Source organism: Protopterus annectens, chromosome 5.part0 (genome assembly GCF_019279795.1).
Source record: "Protopterus annectens isolate FY-2018-M chromosome 5.part0, PAN1.0, whole genome shotgun sequence".
NCBI lineage: Eukaryota > Metazoa > Chordata > Ceratodontiformes > Protopteridae > Protopterus > Protopterus annectens.
The window spans coordinates 803,188,930-803,211,687 of NC_056735.1; the positions used below are offsets into that span (position 1 = coordinate 803,188,930).

General features: G+C 43.1%; 1 long non-coding RNA gene across 1 annotated transcript in view; it reads left to right on the forward strand.

Annotated features, from left to right (window-relative positions):
- The window catches only part of LOC122802839, a 73,602-nt gene that overhangs the window by 19,935 nt on the left and 30,909 nt on the right, over window positions 1–22,758 (forward strand). The window contains exon 2 of the long non-coding RNA XR_006364997.1: window positions 19,698–19,827. This is a non-coding gene — a long non-coding RNA (uncharacterized LOC122802839). The remainder of the gene's footprint in view (window positions 1–19,697; window positions 19,828–22,758) is intronic.

Consider the following 22,758-nt stretch of genomic DNA (forward strand, 5'->3'; position numbering starts at 1 on the left):
CCTTAATTATAGCACTGTGTTGCCATGCCATTGGCTAATGGAAAGCAACCCAGCTGTTCTGGATGCGATTAGCAAGTGGGAGTCACAGATTGGTGCACAGGCAATCACCTGTTCATGAACATTTCCTACAAAAGGCAAGCTGCTGCCTATGGTAAACAGGTCTGACACTTTCTTCATGAAGACAGACTGCAATTCTCTACAATACTAATACTAAAACTGGATTTCTTCTCACAAAGCAGTCCAGCACTATACCAGGTATGTCATAGAATTAAGCATGTAATGAAATGCAGATGGGGGGACTGCAGTCATAGGAAATATGAATTTAAACAGTAGGTCTCAACAACACTTCTCGGACTGACATGTTGCTGTTAGTCTGCTGTCCAGCACCTATGGCCATCCCTGCTGGCTCTGTCTGCAGTGACATAGATCACAGCTCTGGCCCCTGAGTCACCCCAGCAATGTTCAACTCACATATGACTGCTACTGGATTGCCTGTTGTACAATACTGACAGTAAGTACTGGTGGATACAGCTAGCATATCACAACATCTGCTGTCAATGAGCCCCTCTCAGTCTGTGAATGTCATACAAGATTAGTTCAAAGATTGTCCATGTCTCCCTGACCATTAGTGATGTACTCTGGTTAGGTCACTGGGTACTCCACAGCTGTATCTCATTGCCTGCCACCTACGGGTAGCATACCTGGTGACCCCCTGCAGCAGGACAGCAGGTTATAGGTGCTAGTAGTGAGGAGATGCTGGCTGTGGCTCCGCGGCAGTGCATATATATTGAGCATACAATGTAAGGGAATGGTTCATGTACTATTACTGTGATCCTGGGGTCTGGCATGTCACAGACACATTCCCCAAAATTCTGGGGACAACCATCATGTATTGTCCAACTGGTACCTGAAGCTATACCTTTGTCTGACAGGGAGGGTCTACATCTATCAGGCACATGTACACATTCCGCAAACATCTGGGTAATGCAGATATCAGACAACTATGAGGTGGACACACTTCACCAGATATGCACTGTTCTCAGTTATTGTGTAGCATAGATGTTGCTGGAATGTCTACATACACTTGTAGTATCACTCACCTATTCATCTGATGTAGGTCGGATGATATGGTACTGTAACACTGCCCATAGGAGACACCGAACAGTCAATGGCAGTGATGAGTCTCGGCATATAACAACACAGTCTGTCACAGCACTCAGGCCATGTCTGGTATTCCTGATACCATATGAGGTTACTATGGGCCCTGAGCAGCCATATGTCCAGGCCAGATATCAGCCAATGTGTATGCAAGTCAGCACCTGATGTCCCCATCCAACAGGGACACAGGTGATATCCCAAGGGTGTACGTGCAGTTAACCATCCAGTTATCTAGGTTATGCCTGCAAAGGTGTAAGTAGCTACCCTACCTAATGTGGACAGGGTCCTCATTCCACCACAGGGGGATTGTGTGGGAAATACATCTGAGCTGCCAAAAAGCCCAGTTCAGGTCACACATCAGGCACCAGGTTGAGGGTGTGTGTGTGTGTGTGTGTGTGTGTGTGTGTGTGTGTGTGTGTGTGTGTGTGTGTGTGTGAGTGTCTGTTAACAGAGTGGAGCATGACTTGCACTCGTGCAGCAGTCCCAGAAATGTGGAGTCCGTTATTGCCTTGCATGCCACAGTGAGGTCTCCCCTGCCTATTGGTGTATGGTAGATGTTTGATGCCCTGGTATTCCCTGGTGGGAAACCATTGTGATGTCTCCAACGGCTACATGTGCTGTGTGATGTGAATGATGAACAGGGAGTTATACACATTAATGGTCATCATTGGGGGTAATACAGTGGTGTTTATACCCCATGTCCCATGATGACATACCCTTACGTATGACACTGGCCATGCAGAAGGTTTATCTTACAGTGGAAGCAACACTGTGTTGAAATGTCATGTTGCCAAAGACTTGTATCCACAGCACCCTTATGAATGATTGCATGCCTAGGATGTTGTTAGTACTGTGATAATATGTGGGGACATCACCCTCCCCATAGGGGTTCACATTGCATGTCCTGGTATGTGGCATGAGGCCATGTGTCTGACAGCAGTCATCTATCTGTGTGAGACCCTCCTAGGAAGATGTCCATATCACTAGGGAATCCAGTGAAGACACACAACATGCAGTCATCCACAGACATGGTCAGACATAGTATAATGGCTGTTACATGCACCTGAAATGTGTACATCACACATAACAGAGGCCCAAACACATAACCATAGGTTACACACCTAGTTTTGGGTCAACTGCTTGAGATGGATGTCTCTGTGTGAGATAGGTGGGTCATCTCAGTGCACTGGTGTGCTACACCTATGGTAACATATGGTGTGATGTATACTTGGGAGTGTTATATTTGTAATGGCCACGTGGGTTATACTGTCACAGAGTTTGTCCAGGTCAAGGTAGGAAGTTTGCACTGCACCCCCCTCCATGGCTTTGATGACTGTAAAGGGGTGACAGTGTTCGTCCATCAAATGGCTGGGAGAAAGGCAGTAGTCCTTCTTTGAATATGGTTCCTTATGGCGTTGCAAGATTATGCTTGGGGTCACATAGGATGCATCCTGTGATGTGACAGGCTTCCATGTCAGATGTATACCATGACTATCACATGGCAGTTGTGACCTGTTCCCCACATATAGGAGACAGGGACGTACTGTGGATATCCTGATGTACTCATGGAGAACACAGGGGGTGCAGCCTACACCGACTCTGTCAGGCATCCAGTATGCTATACCAGCAGCAGTGGTATAGCTGGTGTTGCTAAGCACCACAAGTGAGCAGCTGCAGTTGCTTCCTGTGCTGTTGCAAACATATGTCCAGTAGGGGAGATGACTGTCTGTAGAGGATGTAGAGAGTCTAAGCTCTGTGTTTGTTGTGTAGATTTGCAGGACAGATCCCATTCTCATGTACAGGCTAAGGAGACATTGCTCCAAAATGGGCACCTGCCACTACTTTGTCTCGGACAGCAGTATGTCATCCTGTTATGGACAGTATGTATTGCACATGTCCACCAGACAGGTGTACATATCTTAGCAGAGGATGTTGTAAGCCTGTCGGGTATACCTGACTAGAAGCATCTGTACAAGTGCACATATAGTGCTTGTGTGTATGTGTGGAAATTGGTGCCAGTCCTTAATGATGGGTTAGGGCCTGTGAGTGTGTGTATACCCCCAGGAGGATGGATTCCACATTGAAGGTGTACGTATGGCTGTCCTAGGTGGATGGGTATTGTGGGAGATGGTGACTGCAAACATGACTGCATGATGGTTTCTTCACCAAAGAGGATGACACTGTAGGGATGCGGCAGTGGTAACCCATGTTGTATAATGTCAACTGCAATACACCTTCACCTCATGTGGGGGTAGCCCCTGGCCGTACCAAGGTGTTTCTACATCCATTGATGACGGCTTACTTTGTTAGCCAACCAGTAGTCCTTCCTAGCCTGGTCAGTCTTTTCTGTCTCCCATTTCTTCCTGCACTCCTTCTTTCTTTTGATGACTTCCTGGACTTCTGCATTCCACCACCAGCTCTCCTTGTGTACCTTATTTCCATACCTGGCTCAGCCACATATCTTTTCTGCAGTCCTAACACATGCTGTTTTAGGTGCTGCCATTTTTCTTCAACTCCACCTATTTCCTCCTCTTCTTGGAGTGCTAGAGCCCTGGCTAATTCCTTGAACTGTTGTACTTTCCCTCCTGTCAACTTCCAGGTTTTCAACCTGGGCTCTGTTGACCTTAGAGCCTTCTCTGACCACTGCTTGCAGCTGATTGTGGCAACTAGTGGTTTATGTTGTGGGCCGACTGTTTCACTAGGGATGATTTTGCAATCATGGATTCTACCCTGGTGCCTTTTCCTTACTAGGAGAAAGTCTACCTGAGTTGTATGTTGACTTCTCTTGTATGTGATCTTGTGACTGTCTCTCTTTTTGAACCATGTGTTGGCTACTATTAAGCCATTTGCCAGACAGAAGTCTAGAATGGCTCCCCCTTCTTTATTCCTGTTGCCCCACCCATGTGAGCCTAGGCAGTCCTCATAGCCTGTTCTGTCTGTCCCAATATGTGCATTCAAGTCACCCATTATCAACACCAGTTCATGTTGTCCTGCTTTATCTAGTAGGCCCTGCAACTGCTGTCTGGATGCACTCTTTTCCTCACTATCACAACTCTGCTGTGGGGCATAGGCTGAACTCATGAATACTGCCCTCTCATTACACTGGAGTCTGACTGCCATGAGTCTGTCATTAATTCTGATGATATCCCTTACTGCCTTCTAAAGCTTCTCTCTCACCACAGTTCCTACACCATTTCTAGCCTGCCTTCCACCTGAGTAGTAGACTCTGGATCCCAAGCCAAGTGGCTTTGCTGCACTGCTCTTCCATCTCATCTCTTGATTACATAGGATGTCCAGCTTCCTCCGTATCATCATGTCATCCACTTCCAAGCTGCATCCTGTCAGTGAGCCTACATTAAGCATAGCAATTCTCAGTTCATGTTTGGCAGGTTGGTTGGTTTTACGGCCAGCTTTCACTCAACAGAGCTATCCCAGGTAAACCAGGCTGGGCAACTAGACACTGGCAAGCCAGTAGCTTATTGACCCTGGGCTACTGAGCTTTATGGCGGGCACACACTGGCCAATAAGAGCACATATACCCCTCCCACTGTTAGGACAGATCCCTGGCATGGGTCAGAGTAGGCCGGGTCCTCAACCCACTTATCACCGGTAACCACCCATGCCCATTTTTGGTGACATTAGTCAACATGACCAAATCACATAGAGCCATATTTTACACCGTCGAGTGGCTAGCCTTGCCATGACACACAGTCTGTGATCCATGTTCTCCTATCGTGAGGATACTACGCACCACATTAGATGCCCAAAGCGGTTGGTCTGTACAACTCTTCCCCCTGTAGGGCACCATGTAGAGTCTGTGCTGCTGCCCACAGCTCCATTCATTGGTGAGTTTGAGATGGAAACACTCAGCATGTTTTTCGGACATGGGAAAAACTCCATGGAGACACAGGGACAACATGCAAACTCCAAACAGGCATTGGTTAGAGGTCAGGACTGAACCTTGTACCTTGTGCATGGGAGGCGAAGACCTTAACCACTAAGCCATCTGGAAGTTGCAATAGCAAAGAATAGGGCATCTAAAGCACTGTACCAACTTCTGGAAAGTGACTCAGTAAAGTGCAAAAAGAAACTATATCAGGTTGCAAGGCAAAGACAGAAAGATAAAGAAGATAGTAAGACACCCGTAATAAGGGATGCCAGCAACAACCTGCTCACCAGTCCAGAGGACATCAAAAACAGATTGAAGGAGTATTTCCAGCAGCTTCTGAATGAAGAAAATCCCACAGAAGCTGTACTGCCCCAGAAACAGCCTACAATGAGAGAAGAAGAGGAGTCCACCCTAGAAGAAGCAAGAACAGCACTAAGGAAGACGAAGTCAGGAAAAACAGCAGGCTCAAGTGAGATCACAGCAGATATGATAATGATGTTGGGTGAGATAGGGGAGAAATGGCTACTGAGGGTACTAATAGTAGTGTGGAGAGAAAGGTATATCCCAGATGACTGGAGAATAAGCATACCTGTGCCAGTGTACAAGAACAAAGAGGACATCCACAACTGTGGGCAGTAAAGAGGCATCAAACTCCTATCACATTGCATGAAAGTTTTGGAGAGGGTGATTGATAAACAGATACGCAGAGTAGTAGACTGTAAGATTGGAGATGAGCAGTTTGGATTCAGATGAGGATGCAGCACAATGGACCCGATGTTTGCATTGAGACAAATACTTGAGAAGAAGCTAGAGATGAGGAGAGATTCCAACTGGGCATTCCTGGACTTGGAGAAAGCATATGACAAGGTCCCAAAAAAGCTGATTTGGGCAGTACTGTGGTGGTTTGAAGTCCCAGAATTAGTTCAGACTATGTATAAGAACCCAATGACTCAAGTAAGAACAGTGTTCAGCCTCACAGAGGGGTTCCCAGTAGAAGTGGGTGTACATCAGGGTTCAGCTCTGAGCCCACTGCTGTTCATACTGGTGATGGTCTACATTAGCAAACAGGTTGGAGGGGACGGATCAACAAATCTGCTGTATGCAGATGATGTGGCAGAACAGGCAGACTCTGAGCTAGAACTTCAGCAAAGGATAGGAGAATGGAATGCAAATCTGAAGGTACACGGGATGAAACTAAGCACAGATAAAACTGTGGTAATGACAGCAAATTGAGGAAATCAGAAGAAGCTGAGAATAGAGATAGAAGGGAAGATAGTGGTACAGTTAAACACCTTCAAGTATCTGGGAGGGGTAGTTGAGGAGAAGGGTAGTCTGAATGAAGAGGTCAAAGCTAGAATCAGAGGAGCTGAATCCAATTGGCATAGAGTATCAGGTGTAGTCTATGACAGAAGAATGACAAAGAAGCTGAAACGTAAGGTGTACAAGACAGTGGTGTGACCAGTACTACTGTATGGTACAGAAACCTGGGCAGTAAAGGCAGATCAGCTGAAAAAGATAGAAGTGATGGAAATGAAGTGCCTGAGAAAGGTGGTAGGATGCACACTGTGGGACAGATGAAGAAATGAGGACATAAGAGCAGAAGCCAAAATAGCTCCAATTGCAGGAAAGATCAAAGAGAACAGATTATGGTGGTTTGGGCGCATGTGTAGAAAAGCAAAAGACAATCTGGTGAGGAAGATTTGGGACAGACAGGAAGAAGGTAAGAGGAAACGAGGACATCCAGCAAAGAGGTAGATGGATTGTGTGAAAGAAGATCTGTGACAGTCAGGCATGAGTGTTGAAGAAGGCAGGAGTGTGGCACTGAATCGAGAGAGTTGGCAACAGTTAACATGATACCCAACCCCATGTAAAAAAAAATAGGAAAAAGGTGGCTGATGATAATGATGATGATGATGATGATGATGATGATGATGATGGCTTACTGGCCATTTTTGTGCTGGCATGGGTATGTCTTACAATTTATGTTAGGGTTGTTCAACTGACCCAGGATCAGGGTACAGACCCGACTCCAAATACAGTTCATGAGGTCTACATAGGCAGAATGGGCTTCCTGGTCACATGTGGTGGCCGGTAGCCTGCTATTATTTGAAAAGGCTTGTGTTGGCAATTGTGAACTGCCCCTGCATTTCCCCTGTGCATCTTACTCCCTGTACAGTATGGAGGTTTGCATGTGTCTCATATATAAGGAAACCTCATGTCCCATGCATGATAGGATGGTTGACCATTTAAGGCTGGGGTGGACTTGCAGCTTTGAACCATGATCTGTGCGACTGTTCAGATGTCTGCAGTTCTCAAGTTTAGGAATTCTTGCAATGAGGGCAAAGTAAAGTGTACATCTCTAGGATTTAGCAGCATGGCCTTCAATGTGTGCTGCACTGAAGCTTGTATGTTGGTAGTGATAACTTCACCAATTATACTAATGGAGTCACTATGGGTCTGGCGGGAACCACTGCCAGATGCACGAAGACCTGTGAAGACAGATGGAGGCCATCTCTCGCAGAGCATTGTGGTCTGTTTACCATATCATCTCAGACTCACAGGTACTGGAACCCCTGGAATATCACAGGGGAAATGTGGACTTATTAAGGGCAATCATTCCTTGATTGAATTGCGGCATCTCTCTGGGTGACAGCATGATGCTGCATAAGGCTAGGGCATACCTGCCTGGGGCACACAACCAGTGTGCACACTCATGTATCACTGCATATAGTCCAGGGACATACACGTCAGGTCAGGCAAACCAACATGTACTGTGACAGACCAGAGACAGCAGTGCATATGCAATATGGCAGAGTTTGTCACCTGACACAAAAGTAACTGTGACCATCCACATACGCAGCCATGTCAGAGACACACCATTGTGTCTCTACTGGAGTCCCCTATGTGTAACATGTTGACATGGGCTGACTCCTGTGTGGCTGTGAGACACAGGTGTGTGGCCATGAGTGTTATGGGCTGTTTATGGCTGTAGTTTTCATACGTGTCTCTGCCTCAGAGATCTCCTTTGTTTGTGCATGTGTATGCTGAGGACCACTGCAAATGTTTGCATGTGTTGTATAGGTGTGTGAGGTATACTGTTTGTGTTGACAACCTGTTTGGGATTGATAGACAGAGAGCATGATTGCAGGCCCCTACAGTCATTGCAACTCTCGCACACTGTGTTCCTTGGTGGTGTTTGTAGATGGCTGTCCATCCATGTACATGAGGCAGGTGCTGCACGGTACCAGGACAACAATATCAACCACACTGGCTGGGGAAACTGTAGGACATTGTCCAGCCATATACTTCACAATCTGAGGTAGGACAGCCAGGGAGATCTGAGTGGTGGGTCTACAGACCAGGTGATTACTAATACAGTAGGAGGCTGACACCACAGCAGGCCATGCAGACAGACTATGACCAAGCAGTAATAGGTGCAACAGCTACATGCAACACCATATAGCACATGCAACAAGTACCATGAAACATCCAGATTGGGGGGGGGAGCAACGCATGCTGTAATGTCAGTATATTGCTGATACCCTCAGACATACTGTGCTGATAGGTATGATGTGGGGGTTAGCGGTGGATAGTGCTGGCGACAGTGGATGTGCAGGGCAGGGTCTGTATATAATAATAATGAGCAATGTATGCAGCCCTGTGATGTGTTCCTCTCATTTCTTTCAGGCCGGATGTAAAGAAAATGCAAACTCCACCTTCTCAGAAGCCAAGACCACTTCAATTATCAATGCCCTGAGACTCCATCATCAGGAACTGTTGGAAAGGAGCTGCCAAAGCCTGCAACAATGCACTGCCCTGTGGGCAGAACTAGTAGCAACATTGAATAATGTGGGCAACTAGGATAGTAGCTATGAAAAGGTCCGACACTGTGCCACTGATCTCATACACCATGCAAGGCAAAGAGCTGAAGCTGTGGCCAGGGACCATGCTGGCACAGGTGGAGGGCCTGCTACACAAGCACCACCGTCAGGCACAGAGGAGTTCCTAGTGGACCTCGATTCAGCCACAACCTCCCAGGAAACTATCAGTACTTATGTCATGGAGGTGGGTGGCACAGACTCAATAGCTAAGAAGCATTCAAGTATAGCCTCAGTGGGCATCACATGAATACTGTAACATTCATAGTGGCAGCCTTTGCATACCTGTATGCATATGTTAGGCCAATCTGCATTTGTGGGTGGGGTTTTATAATGCACATATGTGCACAAATATTGTGAATGTCAGCAATTTGAGTAGTATCACAGCTTGTAGTGCACATGTTCATAAATGCACATATTATCCTGTACCAATGTCACATGTGTGTGTGCTGACAATACCTCTTCCCCACAAATTCATAGGTACCTCTGGTGTGGCTTGGGAACATCAACCTGTAGCTGGTGAGTGTGGAATTGTCATGTTGTAGCTCAGCTACACACTAGGCATGTTAAGGGCTGCCTGTTTGCCATGCACACAACTGTTAAGCATAGCCATATTGCAATATGCACATGTTCACTTGTGGAGGGGGTCACTGCAGTGCATCACATTGGTAGTCATAGGAGCATATTTACAGGAGCTGTAACACACTGGCATGTAGTTTTGCATAAGTGTAGCCACTGTGCTATACAAGGGTACATTAGTATTATGTGTTAGATGAAGGTCCATCATATACTCCCACTTCTCACTTATCTCGCAGGTGTATAGCAGTAACAGCATTAACTGGACATAGCTGCACTACATGTTCTACATGTTGTTGAGGACCTGTCCAGACAGTGTCTGTTGTGGTCTGATTGTCTGTTATGCATGTCATCAGTCAGAAGGTTTGGTCTGTATAACACATTTGTGGCACCTCACCAGTGTGTGTGTGTGTGTGTGTGTGTGTGTGTGTGTGTGTGTGTGTGGATCAAAAAACATTATAGTGCAGGAATTAATGTAGTTGTGTTGCCTTCTCCACACAGGTGACCATGAAGGTTGGGGTGAGTCCCTCTCATAAATTGATGTCAGTGTCTCATTGGACTCTGATGATGATGACAATGGCCATTGTGAGGCATAGATGGGGTTGCTGGGGGCTGAATCATTACCTTTGGTTGACTTCCCACTTCCTCCCCAATGTTCCTGCACACGGTCAGTATGTGCACACATACCCAGTTCTCAGTAGCCACAGATATTGGGCAGTTGGAGGATGGTGGCATTGAACAGGGTTGTGTGGCAATTTTGGTATCTGTAACTGTAGACACTAGCCATAGCCAGAGAGTTGGCAAGGTCCCACACAGGCAGATTGACAGAGGTGTTCAAAGGAGGACTGCAGCCCATCCAGCCCATCAGAGGTATCACATTACATGTGACCTAATGCAATTTTTGGTTCATCATGGAGGCATAGGCACATTGTGAACACTACACCAGAAGGATGGTCAGCATCACAGATGCAACACTGCCTGGCATGCATGACTCCCTCATTGGCATTGGTGATGCCTTTCGTCATTTCACCAATGTTGTGGATAGATAGTGAGTTGAGACTTTGCCAGTCTTTGATCATACAATGTCTGTACTTGAACTTGTGGTGGGAGTAGGGCATTGGGCATGTGGACATAGGTCACCAACAACATCAGCCGAGAACCCATGTGGCTGTGTACATTCACACTCCTGTAGTGGCAGTACAACCAGCACTACCAAAGGGGGGGTGCTGTCCACACCACAACATGGCAGGACATGGGCACATGGTCCTAGGTGGTCCTGTGAGAGACACAGGCCCAGCAGATAGTCACTGTCTGGAAGTAGTACCACATCTGGCCTTGGCATGGTGGTGCCAGTGACATGCCTGGCAGAACCAGTTCCCATGTTCATGGCCAGAGACGGTGAACTGTACATCCAGCCATGTATGGTCCTCAGCTGTCCAATATACCCTTGTGTAGGGCTAGCACATGGCTTGACTGTGTGCATGCACACACTCACACATCACTGTCACATGCAGGTCACCACCAGACACACACAGCTCCTCAACATAGCCCAGATGGCCAGCACCCCTCCAGACAAATGCACACATGATGTCAACTATATGGCACAGCCTAGGCCTTTGGCAACCCCACACCACACCCTGTGCCTGTGGTGATACTTTTGCCATATCCCTGTTATCCATACCATCAACGCAGGGACATGTTAATATGTGTCTGATGCACAGGGTGAATATAGTACAGGTAATGGCAGTTTGTAGTGTATTACTGTTATGCCCTGTAAGGTGCTGTCTGCTGGCAATTGTCATGTGTACATATCGAAGTGTATGCACCTTTGTGCCATGATGATTTAATGCTGTTAGTAATGCTGACTGACTGCTGTCTCACAGACCTTATTCTGTTTCTGTTTCAGATGTATGTGTGTGTAAGTCGTGGAGAGCTACTACATTACAAAAGCTGAGTATGGTGAAATGAAAACACAGAAATCTTTTCATCACCAAGGTACAGCTGTATATGTGCATGTTACCTAGGTGTGCATGCATACAACACTGTGTTAGGGACAATGGGGTTGACAGCATAACCTTGCATGCACACCCCTTGACACAGCAAGCTAGCCTTGATACATGTCACCTGGGTGTTCCGTAGGATCACGTGTACATAAGTACAGAGAAGGTTACTAGAGTACTGGTCCTGGGTCCCATACAAGTTTAGCCATTTCTTTATCCCCAACAGAATCATTGTTCAGCACCTGTTGCCCCCAGCATTGCTGGACACAGGTTGAACCCCTGGGGTAGATTTTTCCCATCCATTCAACCTTCATGCATTTGATGAGGGTATGTATGGTACTGTGTTTAATATGATTGGGGAGTGCATTCCTGAGAAAGGGCAGCCTCTGGGAGACAGACCTGTCTCTCCAGCATGTTTTTTGCTATCTCATATGTGATTTAGGCCTGTTGTGCCAGTAATGTGCACAGACTTATACTCACAAATATGTGGGGCAGCTGCAGAAGGGCTGAGCACAACATTGTCATCTAGCCATGCAACAGCCCACCTGTGGACAACTTGCTCAATACTGAGTGGGACAGTACTGATTCCAGGCTGTCTGCATGGAATAGGTGTTGAAGGGCATGGATGACTTTGTGGGTGTTAACATAGCCTTTCCAGGTCCTGCAGATGTCTGCATAGGTACATACCAGACTGGCCATGCTGATAAATTATTGTTGTACTGACTGAGGACTATACAGAGGTAATGTCCAACTTTAGTCTGGATCCATTCCCTTTGCCTATGTGGTGAACCATGTGCAAGCCTTTGTGTCTGCCACTGCTGCTGTGGTGGATGACATCACTAGCTGTTGACAGGTAGCCTACTGTTGTGAGGACATTAGTATCAGGGCCATAAAATGGGTGACTATTAAACAGACAAAGGACTGTTGGGCATGTGTATTCTGCAGTAAATGTAATAGATACAGAAACAGATACACACACACACACACACACACACACACACACACACACACACACACACACACACACACACACACACACAAGGTCACATTACAACCCCTACATCACTATTATTATAAAATGGAGCTCACCTAAGTACTTCCACGTGGCACTGGTTACAACTGGTGTGCAAATGGCTGCAGCAGTACATCATTCTATTGCATTCAGGCTGTCTCTCTCTCTCTCTCTATATATATATATATATATATATATATATATATATATATATATATCCCTCTCTCTCTCTCTCTCTCTCTGTCTGTCTGTCCCTCTCCCCCTGTTTCTGCCTGTCTATAATTAATATATTTGCATATGTTACATATATATATATATATATATATATATATATATATATATATATATATATATATATATATATGCATGTATATCACACTCAACAGAACCAGATGTATCTTATATGTGCCACATACAGATATCTGAGTGTAATCCTGTATGATGGGGGGGTGGGGAGAGGAAGTTAAGGTGTATATAGCTGTCAGTATGCAAATGCATATATGAACACACAGTTCTATAGTCAGATGTGGGTTTAGACATGGGCTGTAATTCTCTAAGTGTAGGAGCATGCCTAGTATGACCTTCAATACTAACAGTGGGACTCCATTCAGAGGTACCTGTATTTTGGTCCAGGATTTTGTATGCTACAGCCGATTGGCTGATAAACCTGTGTAAACAGCCCAGCACCTCAGTGATATATTGGCTGAGGGATCTCCTGGCTGTGTACTATCCTTATTAACTAAATCATATCCTTGGGTGGATACTGAGTGCAGTGGACTGAGCAGAGGTTTTCATAATATATGTGTTATATTCTATATAGCACTGTGATTTCTTGGTATGTCAGTAGCAGATCAGTATAGATTAATGTGAATAACCGCTGACAGACATTTGTTTACTGACTCCATACAGTGCAGGGAACCTATGTTACTGCAGGAATTGTTCTAGTGTGCACATTCAATGTTTGTCTGGCCAGTAATTCCCCTTCCACTTATATGTGTCTCTTTGTCCTTCTGTAGTCAAGTCACAGGCTTTGTCCACAGTTGCTGCTGTTATATATTTGTAGTTATGGGTGTGACTGGGGTAGAAGTCATAACATCACACTCAGGGTTACACCTCTGACTGCACCTGTATAGCAGGTCAGTCATCAATGTGCCCCATACATCTGCTGTGGTTGTCACACAATTTGTGTTGCACTGTTATTATTAGGCTACATGTTGACCATACCTCTCAAACTCTTACAGACAGACATCTACACAGGAGCATATATAACAGTCAGACACAGGCCCAGATATGGGGAGATGGTCTTAATATTGGTCATCCAAACATAGACAGGTGGTAGAATGGTTTTGTATTAGCTTGCATTTTCCTATGAGTATGACATCAGCATCTCAACTGTCTGTCGTCGATGTTTTCACATCAACCTTTTTTTGGTTTGCAAATAGTTTTCCAGGAAAAATGCAATGTTATGACAAGCAGAACAGATATATGAAGCATATGTGTGGACATTCTGTGACACCTTGTCACTCCAGAGGTATGGATGCTGACCACTGACTCATTGTCAGGACTGACACACTAACATGGTAGCCTTTATATCCTGGTGCTAGACTAACTTGTCACAACCTGCTGTTGTACTAGGACACCTGCTGTTGTACTAGGCACCCATCTAGGTTACTCAGAGCTGTCTACTGCCCATATGTGCGGCCCCCTGTCCCTCCATTGTCCCCCTTTCCTACAGTAACATATTGATGTCTGGACAGTCTGTACAACTCCTACCATAGGGGTAGCTGACATGCATAATAGTTGGCAGGGCCAGTCTGGAACCATGGACCCTGTTAACCACAGTGCTGTACTTAGACCAGTAAGCCACAACAGCCACCAAAAAGTGCCATCTAATTCCTGACACTATTAACCACACACATACATAGCACACTGACCTTACATATTGTGGAAATGGGACAATTTAGCAAGTTGATTGGGACAGCCCTGGGAATGTGTGGTCTGCTGCTGTTACCTTACAAACATAAATGTTACTGCAGTTCTATGGGAACACGGGTGTGTTGGGGGTAGGGGAGCATACCTTTCAACTGTGCACATTTTCACAGACTGTCCAGATGTATGGCTCTTGTGTTTGATCCATTTTTCACAACATTGTGGTTGTCTGGAAAAATACTGGCAAATCATTAATGACTGAAGTTAGAAAGTGATGGAAGACATTTGAGTTTTAGACTTCTTACCCTTTAGAAAATGTATGCTACTGCAAAACCTATTATATCATCACTTTCTAAGTTTGTCAGAGCAATATTTCATAACTGTCCATATTTTTGGGCCTTTGCCACACATTTTTTATGGCTTTTAAACAGTTCTTCCTCCAAGTCCCCCTGTGCCTGTGGGGACCTTGGCAATGGTGGGAGGCTGTGTGTCCCTTCCCTCTGCTATTCCTGCCGCAGCTGTTTCCACAGGATTATATTGTGTAGTATGGCACGTACTATAAATATCTAGCACATGTAGCTGGAGAGTACCGCAATGCTCCACCAGATATGTCAAGGCAGCGGAACCATGACTTGAGCAGCCCAAACACTCATTCTACAATGCTTCTAGTTTGTGAGTGTGCCTCATTATGGAATTATTTGGTTAGTGGGTGTGCATTTCTGATGGGTGCCATCATCCATGGTTCAGTGCATAGCCAGCATCCCCCACTAGATGGCTGTACAGGATGTCCCCCTTTGGCAAATGCCTGGTACAGCTGTGATCCATGCCAGATGTGGGAGTCATGATAACTGCCAGTGCTGCCAGCACACACATTGATGATAATACCCTCAGCATTGATGATAATACCCTCAGCATTGCACATGACCTGGCAGTTGATGCAGTGATACCCCTTGCGGTTGACATAGACTCTTCTCTCCTCCCCGGGTGGTGGTTTGATGTGCACATGTGTGCAGTCTATGGCACCCAGTAACTCTGGGCAGTGTGCTGCACAGTGGAAGAGACACATATTGCTGGACCTCTCCTCAGGGATGCTGGGGAAATATATGTGCCCACTGGCATGTATTAGCATGACATCCAGGAACTGGTGGAATACCCTGGATGTGGATGCCTGCGAGACCCCCCATTATGTCCCCAGTAGGTCTTTGGAAAGTACCTGTAGATAGTATTCTTAAGGCTATGCATACCTTTGTTTCCACTGGGATGGGCTGCCTTCTGTTGGCTCTGGGTCTGAGGTGAGGGCAGCAGAGTTCAGTGAGTTGCTGTAATATGTCCCTCTCCACCCTGTAGCATTCTACTGTCTCCAGTTCATGTAGCCTATGGAAGGTTACCCTGGGTCGGAACACTCTTCTCCTCCTTCTCAGTCTGGGCCTGTTGTCAGCATCATCATCATAATTGACCTCAGCCTGTTGCACATACAGAATGGTGCAGACTATATAGGAAAAATCAGATTGAAGGGTGCATGCATACTCTATAATGGCATGCTGCAGATAAAGCCTGAGTGATTGGCTGACTATCATACATTCTGCCTGCCAGTTATATTATTGAGGGGTTTGAATGGGCCAGTGTCAGTGGAAGAGGGCTTATCAGTCACTTATACTTGATTGGCTTTTCCAGGCTATTTCCTTTTAATTTTTTTCAATTTCCTCTATGGCTAAGCCCTGTGGCACTGTGCACAAACCTGTGGCTCTAGTGTAAACATTGCTCAGCAGTTTAGACCCTCCCATAAACACGGGCATGCTTAGCTTTTCCTCAACCAGCTGAAACAAGCATTGTGGAGCTAAGCAGAGCTGAGCAGCATCAGACACACCCCCGTGCTTAGCTGTGCTTAGCTGAGCGTAAACAGGTGCCACTAAGCACAGCTAAGCAGTGCTTAGCTGAGTGTAAACAGGTGCCACTAAGCTCCAATCCAATTATACATGCAGTGACATACCCCTTTTCATGTCAGCTCTCTCTTCTGCCTACACTACCATGGTTCTAGCCCTTACACAGTCAGTAAGTACAGACATGGTGGCCCTTTTTGCTATTCAATAAACTTGGCTCATTTAATACACCTAATTGCTTATACCCTGGATACTGCACTACACCAAGGCCTATCTCCTTAGCAACCACTATAGCCTGCCATTGTATAACTCTGCATGCTGGCCACTATAATTCAATAACTTTACATACCTTTATATTTCTTATTTTACACATTATTTTTTTTAATGAATGGCATGTTTACATGCCGCTTAAACATGGCATATGTATTTAAAAAGTTTCATTTTTCATATATTGCATTAATTTTTTGTATCACTGGCCATATATTTGGACATTTGCATGGCTACTGTCACATATACAACCTTTTATTTGGGCTGTTACAACTCCTGTTTCAATTTTATGGTCTGGCACACGATTAGTAACCACATATTTTTTTCTACAGACACAGCACTTACACGGATACCTTTCTGCTTGCTGTATCACAAAATAACCTGATTTGCATGGTTTTCTCCAGCAAATGAGGCAATTTGCATTCCAAGGACAACTCTGTGTCCGCACAGTGTAGAGAAGCTTTTGCACACCCCAGCCTTGTTTCCTGGATCGCTCGGCAGCCATGTTCTATGTTTGAGCCTTACCACTATTCCTACATGGAGAATCGCTCTGTGTAGGGTTTATTAAATTACCCCCATCATCATTTCCTGCAACCTGTGTGTTACATAACAAACCAGTGTCCTTTTGCTACATATTCTCTTTCCTTTACAGTCATTAATCATTTTTTTTTCTTCCTTGTTATTTGTTGTGAATTTCTTCCCTTCTTTCTTTATTTCCTTTTAAACAAACTGGATCCTCAGATTGCTGCATACTTGCATCCAGAATTCCAGAGTTGTCAGTGGCATCATCGTGTTTCATACGGGTTGATTGATCTTTGCAGAAAATAAATGCATCATCTCCTAAATGTGTTCTATTTGTTCTATGCCTAATATTATTTAGTTCATCAGTCCAGTCATTAATATATGAAACAACAGTTGTCCAAGCCATGCCAATTGCACAAGTACAATCATCATCATTAAGTATAGATTTACTTCTAACAATGGTAAGCAAATCATTCAACGTTTGAAACGAGGAACACAGATCCCCAGTGTTATCAGCTGATACCTTTAAATAGGCATAGCATTTATTACACTGTACAAGATATTTGTGCATTAGCAAATCATTAATTGCATACTCATTTAAGGAATCCATATTCAGCTTCAAATTAATACAATATTATAAAAGAAAAGATTAAAATCAGTAACCAGAGGATTCAAAGAGAACTTAAATCAACTTCTATGACAATCACACCAGCAATATACAACTAAATAAAGTACAGTAAGTTGTTCTGACCATACAAGTTCTACAAGCCAGACAAAAGTTGTAATTCCTTTACATTGCTCACAGTAGCACTTCTTTTTGACAATAAAGATAAATAAATCACAAACCAAGACAGGATTGTTCAGATATGCTCAGGAGTTTCCTCTCTGCAGTCTATGCAATTTTATAGCTGTCTAGGCCCCTTGGGGTGGCTAGAGCTTGCCTGTCTAAAACCTATCCTTTTCTAACAACCAACAGTGAAATTAAAGGTAAAACAACAAAATATGAATCAAAGTAAATCTTGTTAACAAGCGGTCCCTTCCTACCTGCAAACAGTGAAAAACAGTGATAGCAAATAAATTCAAATAAAACTACTCTTATCAATCAATTCCACAGTTAGCCACAAACCAAGAAAGGATTGCTTAAATATCAATAATGATAACTGGCATTGTTACCTCACAACAAGAGGTTCTCCCGTTCGATTCTCGGCTTGGCTTGGGAATGCATTTCCTCCCCACGGTTGGGTAGCGTTCGAAAGACATGCGTGCGTAAATGGGCATGCCTTCATTGAAGGTTGGGCATCGAGCTGGCACCTCGGCATTTCATAAAAAAATCTACTGCCAATCATTAGCGGACCAGAGTTCCACTGTGGCGACCCCTTACTGGGAAAAAGCCAAAAGACAAACAAACATAACTGTAAGGTAATTCTTGGGAACATGGATTTGAGTCATGTTTTGTCTGAAATACCTAAAGTGAAATTTTTGTCAGAAAAGAAAATAAAAAGTCCAAATAATCTTGATGTTGTTATTAGAAATGAGAAGAAAGGCACTTGCCTCTTAGGTACTTGTTCTCAATGACATTCTATAAACAGTTCCCATTTTTTCAGCAGTAAATAATGAAAGAGTGTTTGGTTTTACAAAATAGTATATGTGATATTCTAAAGGTTTGGTTTATTTAGCATCTTCATCATGTCCTGCATATTATGTAGGTAAAATTATAAGAACATATGTACAAACACAATTATGCTAAAATGAATAAGGACAATACCAATGCATTAGTGAAACATGATTTAAAATGTTCAATTAAAAAAAAAAACTTTTTATTTATAGATCAGGTAGATATGGATACTAGAGGGGCTGTTTTTAATAATTTATTAGAGCTGCATGAATTATAATGACAGTTTAAACTAGATGCAGTTTTTTTCCTCCAATAAAAAATGTTTTAGCTTTATGGAGTTTGACTTGTTTGTGATTAACCCCGATATGGATATTTGATACATGTGAAAACATATACAAAATAGTGAATAGTGTATGCTTTGCATTTCTGGTAAAGTTCTTATATTAAACATGAATGAAAGTACTCAAATATAAGGTATTCAATGGATCTTCACAACTGTTTAGTGTGAATTTTTAGTTTTATTGGTGTTGCTAATTTTTACTAGTTTGAACTTCTAGCAATACCTCTTAATGTAGCTCACTAGAAGGCAGAGAAGCATGAGGGGTAAAATGAAAAAAATAATTTTTAAAACATTTTTAAAGATATGGGGGCAAATGCATTGAACATACTCCTATACTTGTGACACTAAAGGTAGGCAAGGCTACTGTGTATGTGATGATCCAGAATGTAATAGAATGGCATGAGACACCCACTGGGAATATGTCATGGCATTGAGAAATGAAGTCAGAAATCAAGTAGGATCTCTGACTTTTGTAATAAGCTGCAAAATGAGTTAAGATGAATTAATGATTAGGTAATCATCCACTGTCAAGTAATATTGCATGTGTTTTAGGTATGCAAATCAAAAATACATCCTTACTTAATTGTTTAAAACATTTTACTTCTATTTTCTTATTTTTTTTTCTTAATAGGTGAACCTGAAAATGTTGATGCAGATATGGGATCAAGTAAATGTTATTACAAGTATTATGGGAAATGTCGTGTGAGATGCAAGAAGTATGAGTTTGATCAAGGAAAAAAGGGTTGCCATCTCTTTCAAAGGTACATTACAATATAATTTGCTAAATGTAGATTAAATGTATTATGGAAACTATTTCCATATGTGTGTTTTAATGTTTTTTGAAGGTTGACATCCATCAAAGGTCTTAAAGTGGGAGCAACTGTTGACTTTGTTTCTATAACAAAATTAAATAACATCACTGTACTGGCTTGACTGCAAGTCCTGCTTTCTGCCTGCTATGTATTCCAAGGATTTACAATCTCTACAGATAATAGACTCCTAATATTTTGCTGAGCTTATGTTGTGGGAGGCAGTTTGGGTATATGTTCAACAGCCCAGTTCCACTATCAGGCAAAACAAAATATCTGACATGCAAACCCTAAACCTTTTTCCAGTTTTTCTAAGGCAAATCAGTCTCAGAGTTGAGTATGCAAAGTATTTATACAGGAGGTGTGTCTCCCTCAATAACAAGTTCATAGGTTCATAGGTGCATTGATACAGGAGGTGTGTCTCCCTCAATAACAAGTGTGCATGGATTTGCCTTCCCACAAAAAATCAACTTTAACTCTTTATGTTTGACCACTTTATCAGGCATACATTGTCCTTTTGGACCCATCTCATATCATAGGTTCATAGGTAAATACTAGGCTAGCTGCCCATGTGGGCCATTTTAATCCTAGCCAATTTCACTTGGTGAGAGTGAAACCTGAATACCATATTACTGACAGCTTTTCCTCAACATTACCGTATTATTTCATATATTGTTTTCTTTTATGAGTGGCTCATTTATAACCTCAGACATTATGTTTCTCAAGCCATAACAAAAACTGTACCTAATTATCAGTGGGTACATGCTTAGAGCTTCCACTGGGAGTGCCTAGAATATACCTAACCTGTGCAAGAACTGGATAATCATTACCCTTCTTTAAGAGTGAGTGCCAGAAATGCACACATCCTTCCAGATGAGGCATCACTATTATTTATAAACAAAAACATCTCATCACTGATATATAAATGCTTAATGCATACCCTCAAGCTCTCAACAGAGTGATGCTTACATGAAGGAACTGTCCAGATTATACAGGATATAATTAATGGTAACCAGACCAAGATTTCTTTATGCTGTGACCACAACCAAAATATAATACACTTTCTGCATTATTCCCTTCACATAAAGTTACTACAGTAACACCTGCCAACCAAAAATACACAGAAAGCATCATATACTTATCACTTTACCAGTTCTCTTATTCTTCTGGTCTTGCTATCCACATATAGCATTGTGTCATGATCATATCACAGGTTTTCCAACAGCAGTCTCCTTGTGTTAGAATAAATGTTTAAAGCGAATATCAATGCATCTGCTTGCAGCCCCCTTTGTTCCTTATCTAGCCTCATTCAGCTATACTTTATGCATCTTTCTACTATGCTAGCTTGTTATTATGTTCTCTACATCCTGCCTTACTCTCAGTTCTGTTAACGTTGCTGGCCATGTTTTAAGTAATGCCTAATAGAAAGACCTGAAAAAATACCAAAAAGATAAGTCAGTATGGTTTCTCACTTTTTAATTTCTCCAAGTCTTTTGGGTTTCTAATACCATGATGGGAATGGACCCCATCCCTAAGTCAAAGTACAATTAAAGTTCATGAAATTAGTAATGTTTCACTCTTTGATGTAAGAAAAAAGTGCTCTTCGCAGCAGCCGCAATGTGCCCAGTAATGACTCTTTCTGCAATTCGTACGGTGTTACAGGAATTGCTAACATATCTAAATATGACTAAATTATTTTTTATGAGACCAGTTGCTCCTACTGCTACTGGAACTGTCTGGGTATCTTGTGTCCACTTGGCTCTCGTTTCTGCCTGCAGAGCAATTCATTTTATGAGTTTGTAACTCTCTGTATGCAAGACACTGTAGTCACTGGGTGTGGCGATTTCAGTGATCAATGCTACTTTTGTCTTCTTTTCCTGGACCACTATATCCAGTTTTCTAGCATCTGTTTTTTGAACTGTTGGTATTGTGTGAGCCCATGTGATATAGACTTCATCATTTTCTATAATTCTTTGTGGGTTATGTTTCCAATGTTTTTCAGCCACTTTGATACCATAATGTTTGCACAATCTCCAGTGTAACAGTCTCGCCACATTATTATGCCTTTCAGTATGCAGTCTCTCTGTCATTAGTGCATCGCAACCAGCAACAAGGTGTGTGACTGTTTCCAAATTGTTTTTTTTTCAAAGCCTACATATATCTGTTTCTCCCACATGTTCAATGGACTTTGTAAACCAGCATGTATGTGACCCACTGTCTTGAGCTGCCACTATTAACCTTTCATTTCTTGATGTGAATTCACCTCTCCTTAACCATTCATGTGTTCGTTCTTGATCAGCATGAGGCTCTTCCAGAAGTTTTCTATGCTTGCAACTATATTTATATTTTTTCCACATTTCTTTCCTTCTCATTTGGTCCTTCACCTTATATTCTTTCTTTTGTTTTTTTAACACATTCAGTTGCTGCCTGATTTAAATCCACTTCTGGTTTGATTTCTATTCTTGCTTGATGTCGATATGCTTCTGCTAAATTAAGCAGATATCTTAGATTTATTTTCCTCATGTTTCAAAATTTTCACTACATTTGGATCTTGTGAGGTCAGTAAATATGTGTGAAGTCCACAACTGCAGATCTATACATGTAATCAATTTCAAGGAGGCCCATACCTCCTTCAGAACGGGGAATATATAATATTGGTATGCACTGATTCTTATAAATCATTTGGTGAGCATGAAGCATCATTCTTGCTTTAATATCCAATCTACCCAACGCTTCTTGGGGCCAGTCAATCACTCCAAAACTATAAGTTAGGACAGGAAGAGCAAATTGAGTTTGTTCCTAAATGTCTTCATCAATTCCCAAAAAGTTTTGACAACAGTCACCCTGGAATATCCCCCTTTGGATTTTTATCCCTGGAATAAT